Source organism: Ornithodoros turicata, unplaced genomic scaffold, assembly GCF_037126465.1.
Source record: "Ornithodoros turicata isolate Travis unplaced genomic scaffold, ASM3712646v1 ctg00000911.1, whole genome shotgun sequence".
Taxonomy (NCBI): Eukaryota; Metazoa; Arthropoda; class Arachnida; order Ixodida; family Argasidae; genus Ornithodoros; species Ornithodoros turicata.
The window spans coordinates 251873-264073 of record NW_026999415.1 but is presented as its reverse complement, the minus strand read 5'-3'; the positions used below and the strand labels follow the sequence as shown (position 1 = coordinate 264073).

General features: G+C 44.5%; 2 long non-coding RNA genes across 3 annotated transcripts in view; one reads left to right on the top strand and one right to left on the bottom strand.

Annotated features, from left to right (window-relative positions):
• Nucleotides 1-12201, bottom strand: part of LOC135375651 (uncharacterized) — a 42282-nt gene that overhangs the window by 676 nt on the left and 29405 nt on the right. Inside the window, exons 1-2 of one of the 2 annotated variants that reach the window (XR_010417317.1) lie at nt 1607-1628; nt 543-615 (exon numbers count right to left, since the gene is read on the bottom strand). This is a non-coding gene — a long non-coding RNA (uncharacterized LOC135375651). Of the gene's footprint in view, nt 1-542; nt 616-1606; nt 1629-12201 lie in introns of those variants that run through there. The other variant, XR_010417318.1, reaches the window with a different exon arrangement.
• Nucleotides 1-12201, top strand: part of LOC135375650 (uncharacterized) — a 128409-nt gene that overhangs the window by 93844 nt on the left and 22364 nt on the right. The gene's annotated exons all lie outside the window — the stretch shown is intronic.

The window sequence follows — 12201 nt, the reverse complement described above, 5'->3', positions numbered from 1 at the left end:
AAAGAAAAGGAAAACATGGGGGGGGGGGTGTATATGGGCGTTTTTCAGTCGGCTCGCCACAAGTTTCAACCTAACTAAAGCTGAATTATCCTGAAGCAATCCGCTAGGGGTAAAAGACGGGGACAAAAACCGAAGTTCGGAACACGCCAATGTTACCAACAACATGTGTTCTTTTCAGTGGTTTACCCAGAATTCCAAGCGTGGATGGGTGTTGGAAAAAGTGGGTGGGGGTACGTCATTATCATATAGTTACGTTATCATAACATATCATCACTGACATGTATCTAAACCAGAAATCGTAAAGGCACCCCCTGTAGGGGATACACAGGTCAAAAAGTTAGGGGGTGTCACTGAACATATGAGGGGTGTTAGGGGGGTGCAGGAGGTCTTGATAAATTACTGGTTCTTGTGCTTTCCTAGGACATCTCCTCCGGCTATAGTAGAATAATTGTCAGTTGAAAACTACCGCAGCTCTCAAAATGGAGCTTTTGGTTTGATCAAACTTTCACAACATCCCATATTAGATCCCATATTAGTATTACCAAAGAGGAGGACGAAGACAACAGCGAAACGTAGAGGCGTCATTGTGTCCACGAAGAGATTGTTGAAACTTTCCTGGAGAAAGAGAATAAAAGAACTTGTTTGTTTGAAGTCCTCAGAAATTGTTTTGGTAGAAACCTCACTTCCTCCGATACAGCCATGTGTAGTTTCAACGAAAGTGAAAAATGATGAAAGAAATATTAAACACGTATGTGTTTGTCCTTCTATATATGTGTTCCAGCCTCAGAACATTAACTGTCTCGTGTGAAAAATGAGTTGCGAGTTTCGCATTTAAGGTTAGGCGTCTAAAACTTTGACATTGACGGGCTGAAAATACGCTTTTCGGCTGTTGTGCTTTTCTGACGATAAATGGATACTATTACAGGAGTCTTTTTTTTCCAACGCCCTCGATTTTCAGAGTCATCTTTGAGTCGAGATATTTTAAGGGAGGAACAGACCGACGTCTTATGATACCACAAACGTGGTATAGATAGAACTGTGCCAAAGGAGCCGTGGTTATGAAGTGATTATTGTTTGTTTATTGAATTAACATTACTATATACAAGGCTTAGGGATGGAATTATGGGTGTCATTAGCACATGCTAGTATTGACTCCCAGAGCTCATCCTCAATAACATTATAGTTCAGAGCCGCATACAAAGACACTGAACAGCAGTGAAACAACATGGAAAGTATTACCCACATACTCTTACACTAGAATCTTACTGCAAAATAATTAAGAAGATGACAGAATGGTTGAGGTGTTCATCACATAGCGACGTAAACTACACACAAAATGCTTGCCGTATTTTAAATGGGATGGCAACATATTCTACAATCTGATACCATATCTTTCTAGCATCCGGCTTCCATAAACACTGTTTGTTCGAAAAGGTTTGAAAATAAGATGTTGTACGCTCCTCTTATTTCTAAGGCCCAAATACATTAGATATAGTCAATTGCATTGCACCACATAATAGTCAACGCAAAGCACTGCAAACAGACAACCATGCTAGTCAAGTACAGGAAGTAATAAAGAGCGGTTATCTCTCAAGGAAGTGCTTACCTGTATAGAGAGGATATTTCAGATGTGTGTAGACTACAGAAACTGCCTGGCTTTTATAGGACACTCCATACAGGTGTACGTGCTTCTTTTGTCCTTCATAAATCTCTGTTCGTAAGCACTTCCAGTAAGTTTTTAATGAGATTTCTGAAAAGTCTTCGACGAGAATTGACTTTCCAGGAAGTACCTTGTACATGGCATTTCCTTTGCAAGCACGCGTTCACAGCCACATGTGCACCTGGGATAACTAAAACAAAATTCGACGTCAACCGTAATTAAGATTATGGCCATGACCGAGATAGGGATTCAGATTATACAGAGCGTAGAGACTGTTGTGTGGTGAATGGATTCGCAGAATGCGCAATTAACACGTACACTGGGATGTATTTATTAGAACAAAAAAAAAGGAAGGATGACACACAGCCACGTGAACACAACATGTTACATTAGACAGAAAAAAAAAGCACGCGTGTTGCTTACTACCTATTCCAAGGAGAAGAAGAAGTAGAAAGAAACGAGGATGACAAAGTGTAACTACGAAGCGACGCCGTGCACAACTATGTGATAACCTCATAACTGCTTGTTTCCTGTTGTTGTACTTTCCGATGCATTCCCCATTCAAATTAGGGAGAAGAAAGAAAGAAGGGTATGAAAAGGGGGTAACTTCTATAGTTGACACCGACGTCAACATGGCGTCTAATAAAGGGTGCAAAAAGTGGTGGTAAATGAAATCATCATTTATCTAAATTACAACAGAAAGGCGTAGGCCCCCGTGACTGACGAATAAGAAGCGGGAAAACGTGCTACGCGTGGAAGTTCTGTTTTGAGAGTGAGGTAGCAGCAAGAACTTTACAACCTTTTAGTCACAACATATAGTGACAACCATTAACAGGTGTAACTGATCCACCCATTTTTCTAAGAGTGTAGGGAGAAAAATTAACGTCTCCCTTGTGGTGCAACGATGAATAACATATCAACTTGGAACACGATGCTGGGATAATTTTAAATTGAGAGTTTATCGTTTGCAGGTTTGGGTCAAATGTGGGAGCATAATTGCGATGAGCGATCATGCAATGCTAGAGGAGAGGACAACGCGCTGTGGTGTTTGGCCTAAGAACAACTACTTTGGCGACACAATGCGTTTTGGTCAGATTCCTTCCCTGAAATCATGCAACTTTCTCAAGGGACTGCAACGCTAATACGGTGTATCTCCCTGAACACAGACAAAAGCTCACTGGACAAACGCTTACGCTCGTAACTTTCAAAGCGAACATAAGGTTGCCGTTTTACTTGCTTCTTGTTTTCCAGCTGCTTTATTTATTGCACTGGCCAATAATAAAAATATTTAAGACGGATCAATCCAAGCCTCTTACATATTTGACACGTTAGGGAGTGGGTCAGTTCATGTAGAATATGCACCCCTCGGGGTTGACTAACGTTAAGTCAGGAGAGCCCGCTATGCATTTCACATGTTGGGGAGTGTATCAGTTTATGTAGAATATGCACCCGTCGAGACCGACCAAGGTTATGTTAGGGGAGCCATTTACGTATTTGATGCGTTGCGGACCGGTCAGTTGATGTAGAATATGCACCCCTCGGGAATGACCAAGGTTAAGTCAGGAGAGCCCGTTATGTATTTCACATGTTGGGGAGCGTATCAGTTTATGTAGAATATGCACGCGTCGAGACTGGCCAATGTTATGTTATGGGAGCCTTTTACGTATTTGATGCGTTGCGCACCGGTCAGTTCATGTAGAATATGCACTTCTCGGGATTGACCAAGGTTAAGTCAGGAGAGCCCGTTATGTATTTCACATGTTGGGGAGTGTATCAGTTTATGTAGAATACGCACGCGTCGAGACTGACCAATGTTATGTTATGGGAGCCTTTTACGTATTTGATGCGTTGCGCACCGGTCAGTTCATGTAGAATATGCACTTCTCGGGATTGACCAAGGTTAAGTCAGGAGAGCCCGTTATGTATTTCACATGTTGGGGAGCGTATCAGTTTATGTAGAATATGCACGCGTCGAGACTGACCAATGTTATGTTATGGGAGCCTTTTACGTATTTGATGCGTTGCGCACCGGTCAGTTCATGTAGAATATGCACTTCTCGGGATTGACCAAGGTTAAGTCAGGAGAGCCCGTTATGTATTTCACATGTTGGGGAACGTATCAGTTTATGTAGAATATGCACGCGGCGAGATTGACCAATGTTATGTTATGGGAGCCTTTTACGTATTTGATGCGTTGCGCACCGGTCAGTTCATGTAGAATATGCACTTCTCGGGATTGACCAAGGTTAAGTCAGGAGAGCCCGTCATGTATTTCACATGTTGGGGAACGTATCAGTTTATGTAGAATATGCACGCGTCGAGACTGACCAATGTTATGTTATGGGAGCCTTTTACGTATTTGATGCGTTGCGCACCGGTCAGTTCATGTAGAATATGCACTTCTCGGGATTGACCAAGGTTAAGTCAGGAGAGCCCGTTATGTATTTCACATGTTGGGGAGTGTATCAGTTTATGTAGAATATGCACCCGTCGAGACCGACCAAGGTTATGTTAGGGGAGCCTTTTACGTATTTGATGCGTTGCAGACCGGTCAGTTGATGTAGAATATGCACCCCTCGGGAATGACCAAGGTTAAGTCAGGAGAGCCCGTTATGTATTTCACATGTTGGGGAGCGTATCAGTTTATGTAGAATATGCACCCGTCGAGACCGACCAAGGTTATGTTAGGGGAGCCTTTTACGTATTTGATGCGTTGCGCACCGGTCAGTTCATGTAGAATATGCACTTCTCGGGATTGACCAAGGTTAAGTCAGGAGAGCCCGTTATGTATTTCACATGTTGGGGAACGTATCAGTTTATGTAGAATATGCACGCGGCGAGACTGACCAATGTTATGTTATCGGAGCCTTTTACGTATTTGATGCGTTGCGCACCGGTCAGTTCATGTAGAATATGCACTTCTCGGGATTGACCAAGGTTAAGTCAGGAGAGCCCGTTATGTATTTCACATGTTGGGGAACGTATCAGTTTATGTAGAATATGCACGCGTCGAGACTGACCAATGTTATGTTATGGGAGCCTTTTACGTATTTGATGCGTTGCGCACCGGTCAGTTCATGTAGAATATGCACTTCTCGGGATTGACCAAGGTTAAGTCAGGAGAGCCCGTTATGTATTTCACATGTTGGGGAGCGTATCAGTTTATGTAGAATATGCACGCGTCGAGACTGACCAATGTCATGTTATGGGAGCCTTTTACGTATTTGATGCGTTGCGCACCGGTCAGTTCATGTAGAATATGCACTTCTCGGGATTGACCAAGGTTAAGTCAGGAGAGCCCGTTATGTATTTCACATGTTGGGGAACGTATCAGTTTATGTAGAATATGCACGCGGCGAGACTGACCAATGTTATGTTATGGGAGCCTTTTACGTATTTGATGCGTTGCGCACCGGTCAGTTCATGTAGAATATGCACTTCTCGGGATTGACCAAGGTTAAGTCAGGAGAGCCCGTTATGTATTTCACATGTTGGGGAACGTATCAGTTTATGTAGAATATGCACGCGTCGAGACTGACCAATGTTATGTTATGGGAGCCTTTTACGTATTTGATGCGTTGCGCACCGGTCAGTTCATGTAGAATATGCACTTCTCGGGATTGACCAAGGTTAAGTCAGGAGAGCCCGTTATGTATTTCACATGTTGGGGAACGTATCAGTTTATGTAGAATATGCACGCGTCGAGACTGACCAATGTTATGTTATGGGAGCCTTTTACGTATATTTGATGCGTTGCGCACCGGTCAGTTCATGTAGAATATGCACTTCTCGGGATTGACCAAGGTTAAGTCAGGAGAGCCCGTTATGTATTTCACATGTTGGGGAACGTATCAGTTTATGTAGAATATGCACGCGTCGAGACTGACCAATGTTATGTTATGGGAGCCTTTTACGTATTTGATGCGTTGCGCACCGGTCAGTTCATGTAGAATATGCACTTCTCGGGATTGACCAAGGTTAAGTCAGGAGAGCCCGTTATGTATTTCACATGTTGGGGAACGTATCAGTTTATGTAGAATATGCACGCGTCGAGACTGACCAATGTTATGTTATGGGAGCCTTTTACGTATTTGATGCGTTGCGCACCGGTCAGTTCATGTAGAATATGCACTTCTCGGGATTGACCAAGGTTAAGTCAGGAGAGCCCGTTATGTATTTCACATGTTGGGGAACGTATCAGTTTATGTAGAATATGCACGCGTCGAGACTGACCAATGTTATGTTATGGGAGCCTTTTACGTATTTGATGCGTTGCGCACCGGTCAGTTCATGTAGAATATGCACTTCTCGGGATTGACCAAGGTTAAGTCAGGAGAGCCCGTTATGTATTTCACATGTTGGGGAACGTATCAGTTTATGTAGAATATGCACGCGTCGAGACTGACCAATGTTATGTTATGGGAGCCTTTTACGTATTTGATGCGTTGCGCACCGGTCAGTTCATGTAGAATATGCACTTCTCGGGATTGACCAAGGTTAAGTCAGGAGAGCCCGTTATGTATTTCACATGTTGGGGAACGTATCAGTTTATGTAGAATATGCACGCGTCGAGACTGACCAATGTTATGTTATGGGAGCCTTTTACGTATTTGATGCGTTGCGCACCGGTCAGTTCATGTAGAATATGCACTTCTCGGGATTGACCAAGGTTAAGTCAGGAGAGCCCGTTATGTATTTCACATGTTGGGGAACGTATCAGTTTATGTAGAATATGCACGCGTCGAGACTGACCAATGTTATGTTATGGAAGCCTTTTACGTATTTGATGCGTTGCGCACCGGTCAGTTCATGTAGAATATGCACTTCTCGGGATTGACCAAGGTTAAGTCAGGAGAGCCCGTTATGTATTTCACATGTTGGGGAGCGTATCAGTTTATGTAGAATATTCACGCGTCGAGACTGACCAATGTTATGTTATGGGAGCCTTTTACGTATTTGATGCGTTGCGCACCGGTCAGTTCATGTAGAATATGCACTTCTCAGGATTGACCAAGGTTAAGTCAGGAGAGCCCGTTATGTATTTCACATGTTGGGGAGCGTATCAGTTTATGTAGAATATTCACGCGTCGAGACTGACCAATGTTATGTTATGGGAGCCTTTTACGTATTTGATGCGTTGCGCACCGGTCAGTTCATGTAGAATATGCACTTCTCGGGATTGACCAAGGTTAAGTCAGGAGAGCCCGTTATGTATTTCACATGTTGGGGAGCGTATCAGTTTATGTAGAATATGCACGCGTCGAGACTGACCAATGTTATGTTATGGGAGCCTTTTACGTATTTGATGCGTTGCGCACCGGTCAGTTCATGTAGAATATGCACTTCTCGGGATTGACCAAGGTTAAGTCAGGAGAGCCCGTTATGTATTTCACATGTTGGGGAGCGTATCAGTTTATGTAGAATATGCACGCGTCGAGACTGACCAATGTTATGTTATGGGAGCCTTTTACGTATTTGATGCGTTGCGCACCGGTCAGTTCATGTAGAATATGCACTTCTCGGGATTGACCAAGGTTAAGTCAGGAGAGCCCGTTATGTATTTCACATGTTGGGGAGCGTATCAGTTTATGTAGAATATTCACGCGTCGAGACTGACCAATGTTATGTTATGGGAGCCTTTTACGTATTTGATGCGTTGCGCACCGGTCAGTTCATGTAGAATATGCACTTCTCGGGATTGACCAAGGTTAAGTCAGGAGAGCCCGTTATGTATTTCACATGTTGGGGAGCGTATCAGTTTATGTAGAATATTCACGCGTCGAGACTGACCAATGTTATGTTATGGGAGCCTTTTACGTATTTGATGCGTTGCGCACCGGTCAGTTCATGTAGAATATGCACTTCTCGGGATTGACCAAGGTTAAGTCAGGAGAGCCCGTTATGTATTTCATATGTTGGGGAGCGTATCAGTTTATGTAGAATATTCACGCGTCGAGACTGACCAATGTTATGTTATGGGAGCCTTTTACGTATTTGATGCGTTGCGCACCGGTCAGTTCATGTAGAATATGCACTTCTCGGGATTGACCAAGGTTAAGTCAGGAGAGCCCGTTATGTATTTCATATGTTGGGGAGCATATCAGTTTATGTAGAATATGCACGCGTCGAGACTGACCAATGTTATGTTATGGGAGCCTTTTACGTATTTGATGCGTTGCGCACCGGTCAGTTCATGTAGAATATGCACTTCTCGGGATTGACCAAGGTTAAGTCAGGAGAGCCCGTTATGTATTTCACATGTTGGGGAGCGTATCAGTTTATGTAGAATATGCACGCGTCGAGACTGACCAATGTTATGTTATGGGAGCCTTTTACGTATTTGATGCGTTGCGCACCGGTCAGTTCATGTAGAATATGCACTTCTCGGGATTGACCAAGGTTAAGTCAGGAGAGCCCGTTATGTATTTCACATGTTGGGGAGCGTATCAGTTTATGTAGAATATGCACGCGTCGAGACTGACCAATGTTATGTTATGGGAGCCTTTTACGTATTTGATGCGTTGCGCACCGGTCAGTTCATGTAGAATATGCACTTCTCGGGATTGACCAAGGTTAAGTCAGGAGAGCCCGTTATGTATTTCACATGTTGGGGAACGAATCAGTTTATGTACACTCTAAATCTTTTCACACCTTTAAAGGTGTAATAACGTGCATGGAGCACGCCTTTTTAGGTGTAATTTTAGTAACATCATAATGGAGCACGGTTTCGCACAAATTTTCTTTACTCGAGTGTTGTCTGTCCTCCAAAAATTCAGTCTTGCCACAAATCAACATTGTTCAACAGTATTGTAGACACTTGCGCGTGCTCGATTATCAATAGCAATGCATATATGCATTAGCTCGTACCTACGATATCCAAGACATAATGAAAGCAAGATTTGCACTGACACTTGATCTTTAGTAATGCTTTCCAAATTTTGTAAAATATCATCCTGGGGATGCAATGTTACGCAACCAGGTTGAATGTTCATAGCGCACACCTTTAAAGGTGTGAAAAAGTTTACAGTGTAGAATATGCACGCGTCGAGACTGACCAATGTTATGTTATGGGAGCCTTTTACGTATTTGATGCGTTGCGCACCGGTCAGTTCATGTAGAATATGCACCCCTCGGGATTGACCAAGGTTAAGTCAGGAGAGCCCGTTATGTATTTCAGATGTTGGGGAGCGTATCAGTTTATGTAGAATATGCACGCGTCGAGACTGACCAATGTTATGTTATGGGAGCCTTTTACGTATTTGATGCGTTGCGCACCGGTCAGTTCATGTAGAATATGCACCCCTCGGGATTGACCAAGGTTAAGTCAGGAGAGCCCGTTATGTATTTCACATGTTGGGGAACGTATCAGTTTATGTAGAATATGCACGCGTCGAGACTGACCAATGTTATGTTATGGGAGCCTTTTACGTATTTGATGCGTTGCGCACCGGTCAGTTCATGTAGAATATGCACTTCTCGGGATTGACCAAGGTTAAGTCAGGAGAGCCCGTTATGTATTTCACATGTTGGGGAACGTATCAGTTTATGTAGAATATGCACGCGTCGAGACTGACCAATGTTATGTTATGGGAGCCTTTTACGTATTTGATGCGTTGCGCACCGGTCAGTTCATGTAGAATATGCACCCCTCGGGATTGACCAAGGTTAAGTCAGGAGAGCCCGTTATGTATTTCACATGTTGGGGAACGTATCAGTTTATGTAGAATATGCACGCGTCGAGACTGACCAATGTTATGTTATGGGAGCCTTTTACGTATTTGATGCGTTGCGCACCGGTCAGTTCATGTAGAATATGCACCCCTCGGGATTGACCAAGGTTAAGTCAGGAGAGCCCGTTATGTATTTCACATGTTGGGAACGTATCAGTTTATGTAGAATATGCACGCGTCGAGACTGACCAATGTTATGTTATGGGAGCCTTTTACGTATTTGATGCGTTGCGCACCGGTCAGTTCATGTAGAATATGCACCCCTCGGGATTGACCAAGGTTAAGTCAGGAGAGCCCGTTATGTATTTCACATGTTGGGGAACGTATCAGTTTATGTAGAATATGCACGCGTCGAGACTGACCAATGTTATGTTATGGGAGCCTTTTACGTATTTGATGCGTTGCGCACCGGTCAGTTCATGTAGAATATGCACCCCTCGGGATTGACCAAGGTTAAGTCAGGAGAGCCCGTTATGTATTTCACATGTTGGGGAACGTATCAGTTTATGTAGAATATGCACGCGTCGAGACTGACCAATGTTATGTTATGGGAGCCTTTTACGTATTTGATGCGTTGCGCAGCGGTCAGTTCATGTAGAATATGCACCCCTCGGGATTGACCAAGGTTAAGTCAGGAGAGCCCGTTATGTATTTCACATGTTGGGGAACGTATCAGTTTATGTAGAATATGCACGCGTCGAGACTGACCAATGTTATGTTATGGGAGCCTTTTACGTATTTGATGCGTTGCGCACCGGTCAGTTCATGTAGAATATGCACTTCTCGGGATTGACCAAGGTTAAGTCAGGAGAGCCCGTTATGTATTTCACATGTTGGGGAACGTATCAGTTTATGTAGAATATGCACGCGTCGAGACTGACCAATGTTATGTTATGGGAGCCTTTTACGTATTTGATGCGTTGCGCACCGGTCAGTTCATGTAGAATATGCACTTCTCGGGATTGACCAAGGTTAAGTCAGGAGAGCCCGTTATGTATTTCACATGTTGGGGAACGTATCAGTTTATGTAGAATATGCACGCGTCGAGACTGACCAATGTTATGTTATGGGAGCCTTTTACGTATTTGATGCGTTGCGCACCGGTCAGTTCATGTAGAATATGCACCCCTCGGGATTGACCAAGGTTAAGTCAGGAGAGCCCGTTATGTATTTCACATGTTGGGGAACGTATCAGTTTATGTAGAATATGCACGCGTCGAGACTGACCAATGTTATGTTATGGGAGCCTTTTACGTATTTGATGCGTTGCGCACCGGTCAGTTCATGTAGAATATGCACTTCTCGGGATTGACCAAGGTTAAGTCAGGAGAGCCCGTTATGTATTTCACATGTTGGGGAACGTATCAGTTTATGTAGAATATGCACGCGTCGAGACTGACCAATGTTATGTTATGGGAGCCTTTTACGTATTTGATGCGTTGCGCACCGGTCAGTTCATGTAGAATATGCACTTCTCGGGATTGACCAAGGTTAAGTCAGGAGAGCCCGTTATGTATTTCACATGTTGGGGAACGTATCAGTTTATGTAGAATATGCACGCGTCGAGACTGACCAATGTTATGTTATGGGAGCCTTTTACGTATTTGATGCGTTGCGCACCGGTCAGTTCATGTAGAATATGCACTTCTCGGGATTGACCAAGGTTAAGTCAGGAGAGCCCGTTATGTATTTCACATGTTGGGGAACGTATCAGTTTATGTAGAATATGCACGCGTCGAGACTGACCAATGTTATGTTATGGGAGCCTTTTACGTATTTGATGCGTTGCGCACCGGTCAGTTCATGTAGAATATGCACCCCTCGGGATTGACCAAGGTCAGGTCAGGAGAGCCTGTTATGTATTTCACACTTTGGGAAGTGTATCAGCTTATGTAGAATATCCACCAGTCGAGACTGACCTATAGGTTATTTTAGGGGAACCTTTTACGAATCTCTGGTTAACTGGAAGGTGTTCCGGGAGCGATGTGAGGTGTCATCACAGCGGGAGATGACCGCAGACCACTTCTCGGAGGTGTTGACAACTTCTCTTCGTGAGTCATCCAGACACGTACCTGTTGCAGCAGGACATACGGGCTCTAGTCCCCAGGTGGAACAGCTACGTGCTTGCCGTAGAAGAGCTGAGCGAAGAGCTCGACGCACAGGTTTACTTTCCGATATTGTCGCAGCGCGTCATTCACTTAGAGCTGTGCAACACAGGTTGAGAGCCCTTGATCGACAGCGTTGGCGCCGGTTTTGTGAGACGCTGTCGCCCTTCAGCAGACCCGCCAGAATTTGGCAAGTTGCGCGTAGCCTGCGCGATGGCCTTCCACGCACCAATCCACTGGGGTCACTTGCTCTGATCCTCAACAAGTCTGAGGTCGACGTAGCTCTGGACTTCTGCGGAACTGTGGCGGCGGCTGCGGAAGCTGCGGGAACTGCAACGTTCCATACCTACATGGTTGAACTTCGCGAGGATCTTGATCGTATAACGCTCCCGTCGAACGCACAGCTGGATGCGGATTTTTCTCTGCCAGAGCTTAAAACTGCCCTTCGTTTGTCCCGACCCAAATCGTCTCCTGGTGTAGACGGGATCACCTATTCAGCTCTTCGAAATCTTGGCGCTGGGGGCCTTCGAGCTTTGCTTTTTATATGGAACAGCTCATGGAGATCTGGCCAGGTACCCGCAAGCTGGAAGGAAGCCATGGTGGTCCCATTGCTGAAGCCTGGCAAGCATCCGTCGCACCTGTCCTCTTTCCGTCCAGTTAGCCTTACCAGTTGTGTCGGTAAGGTGATGGAGCGGATGGTTCTACA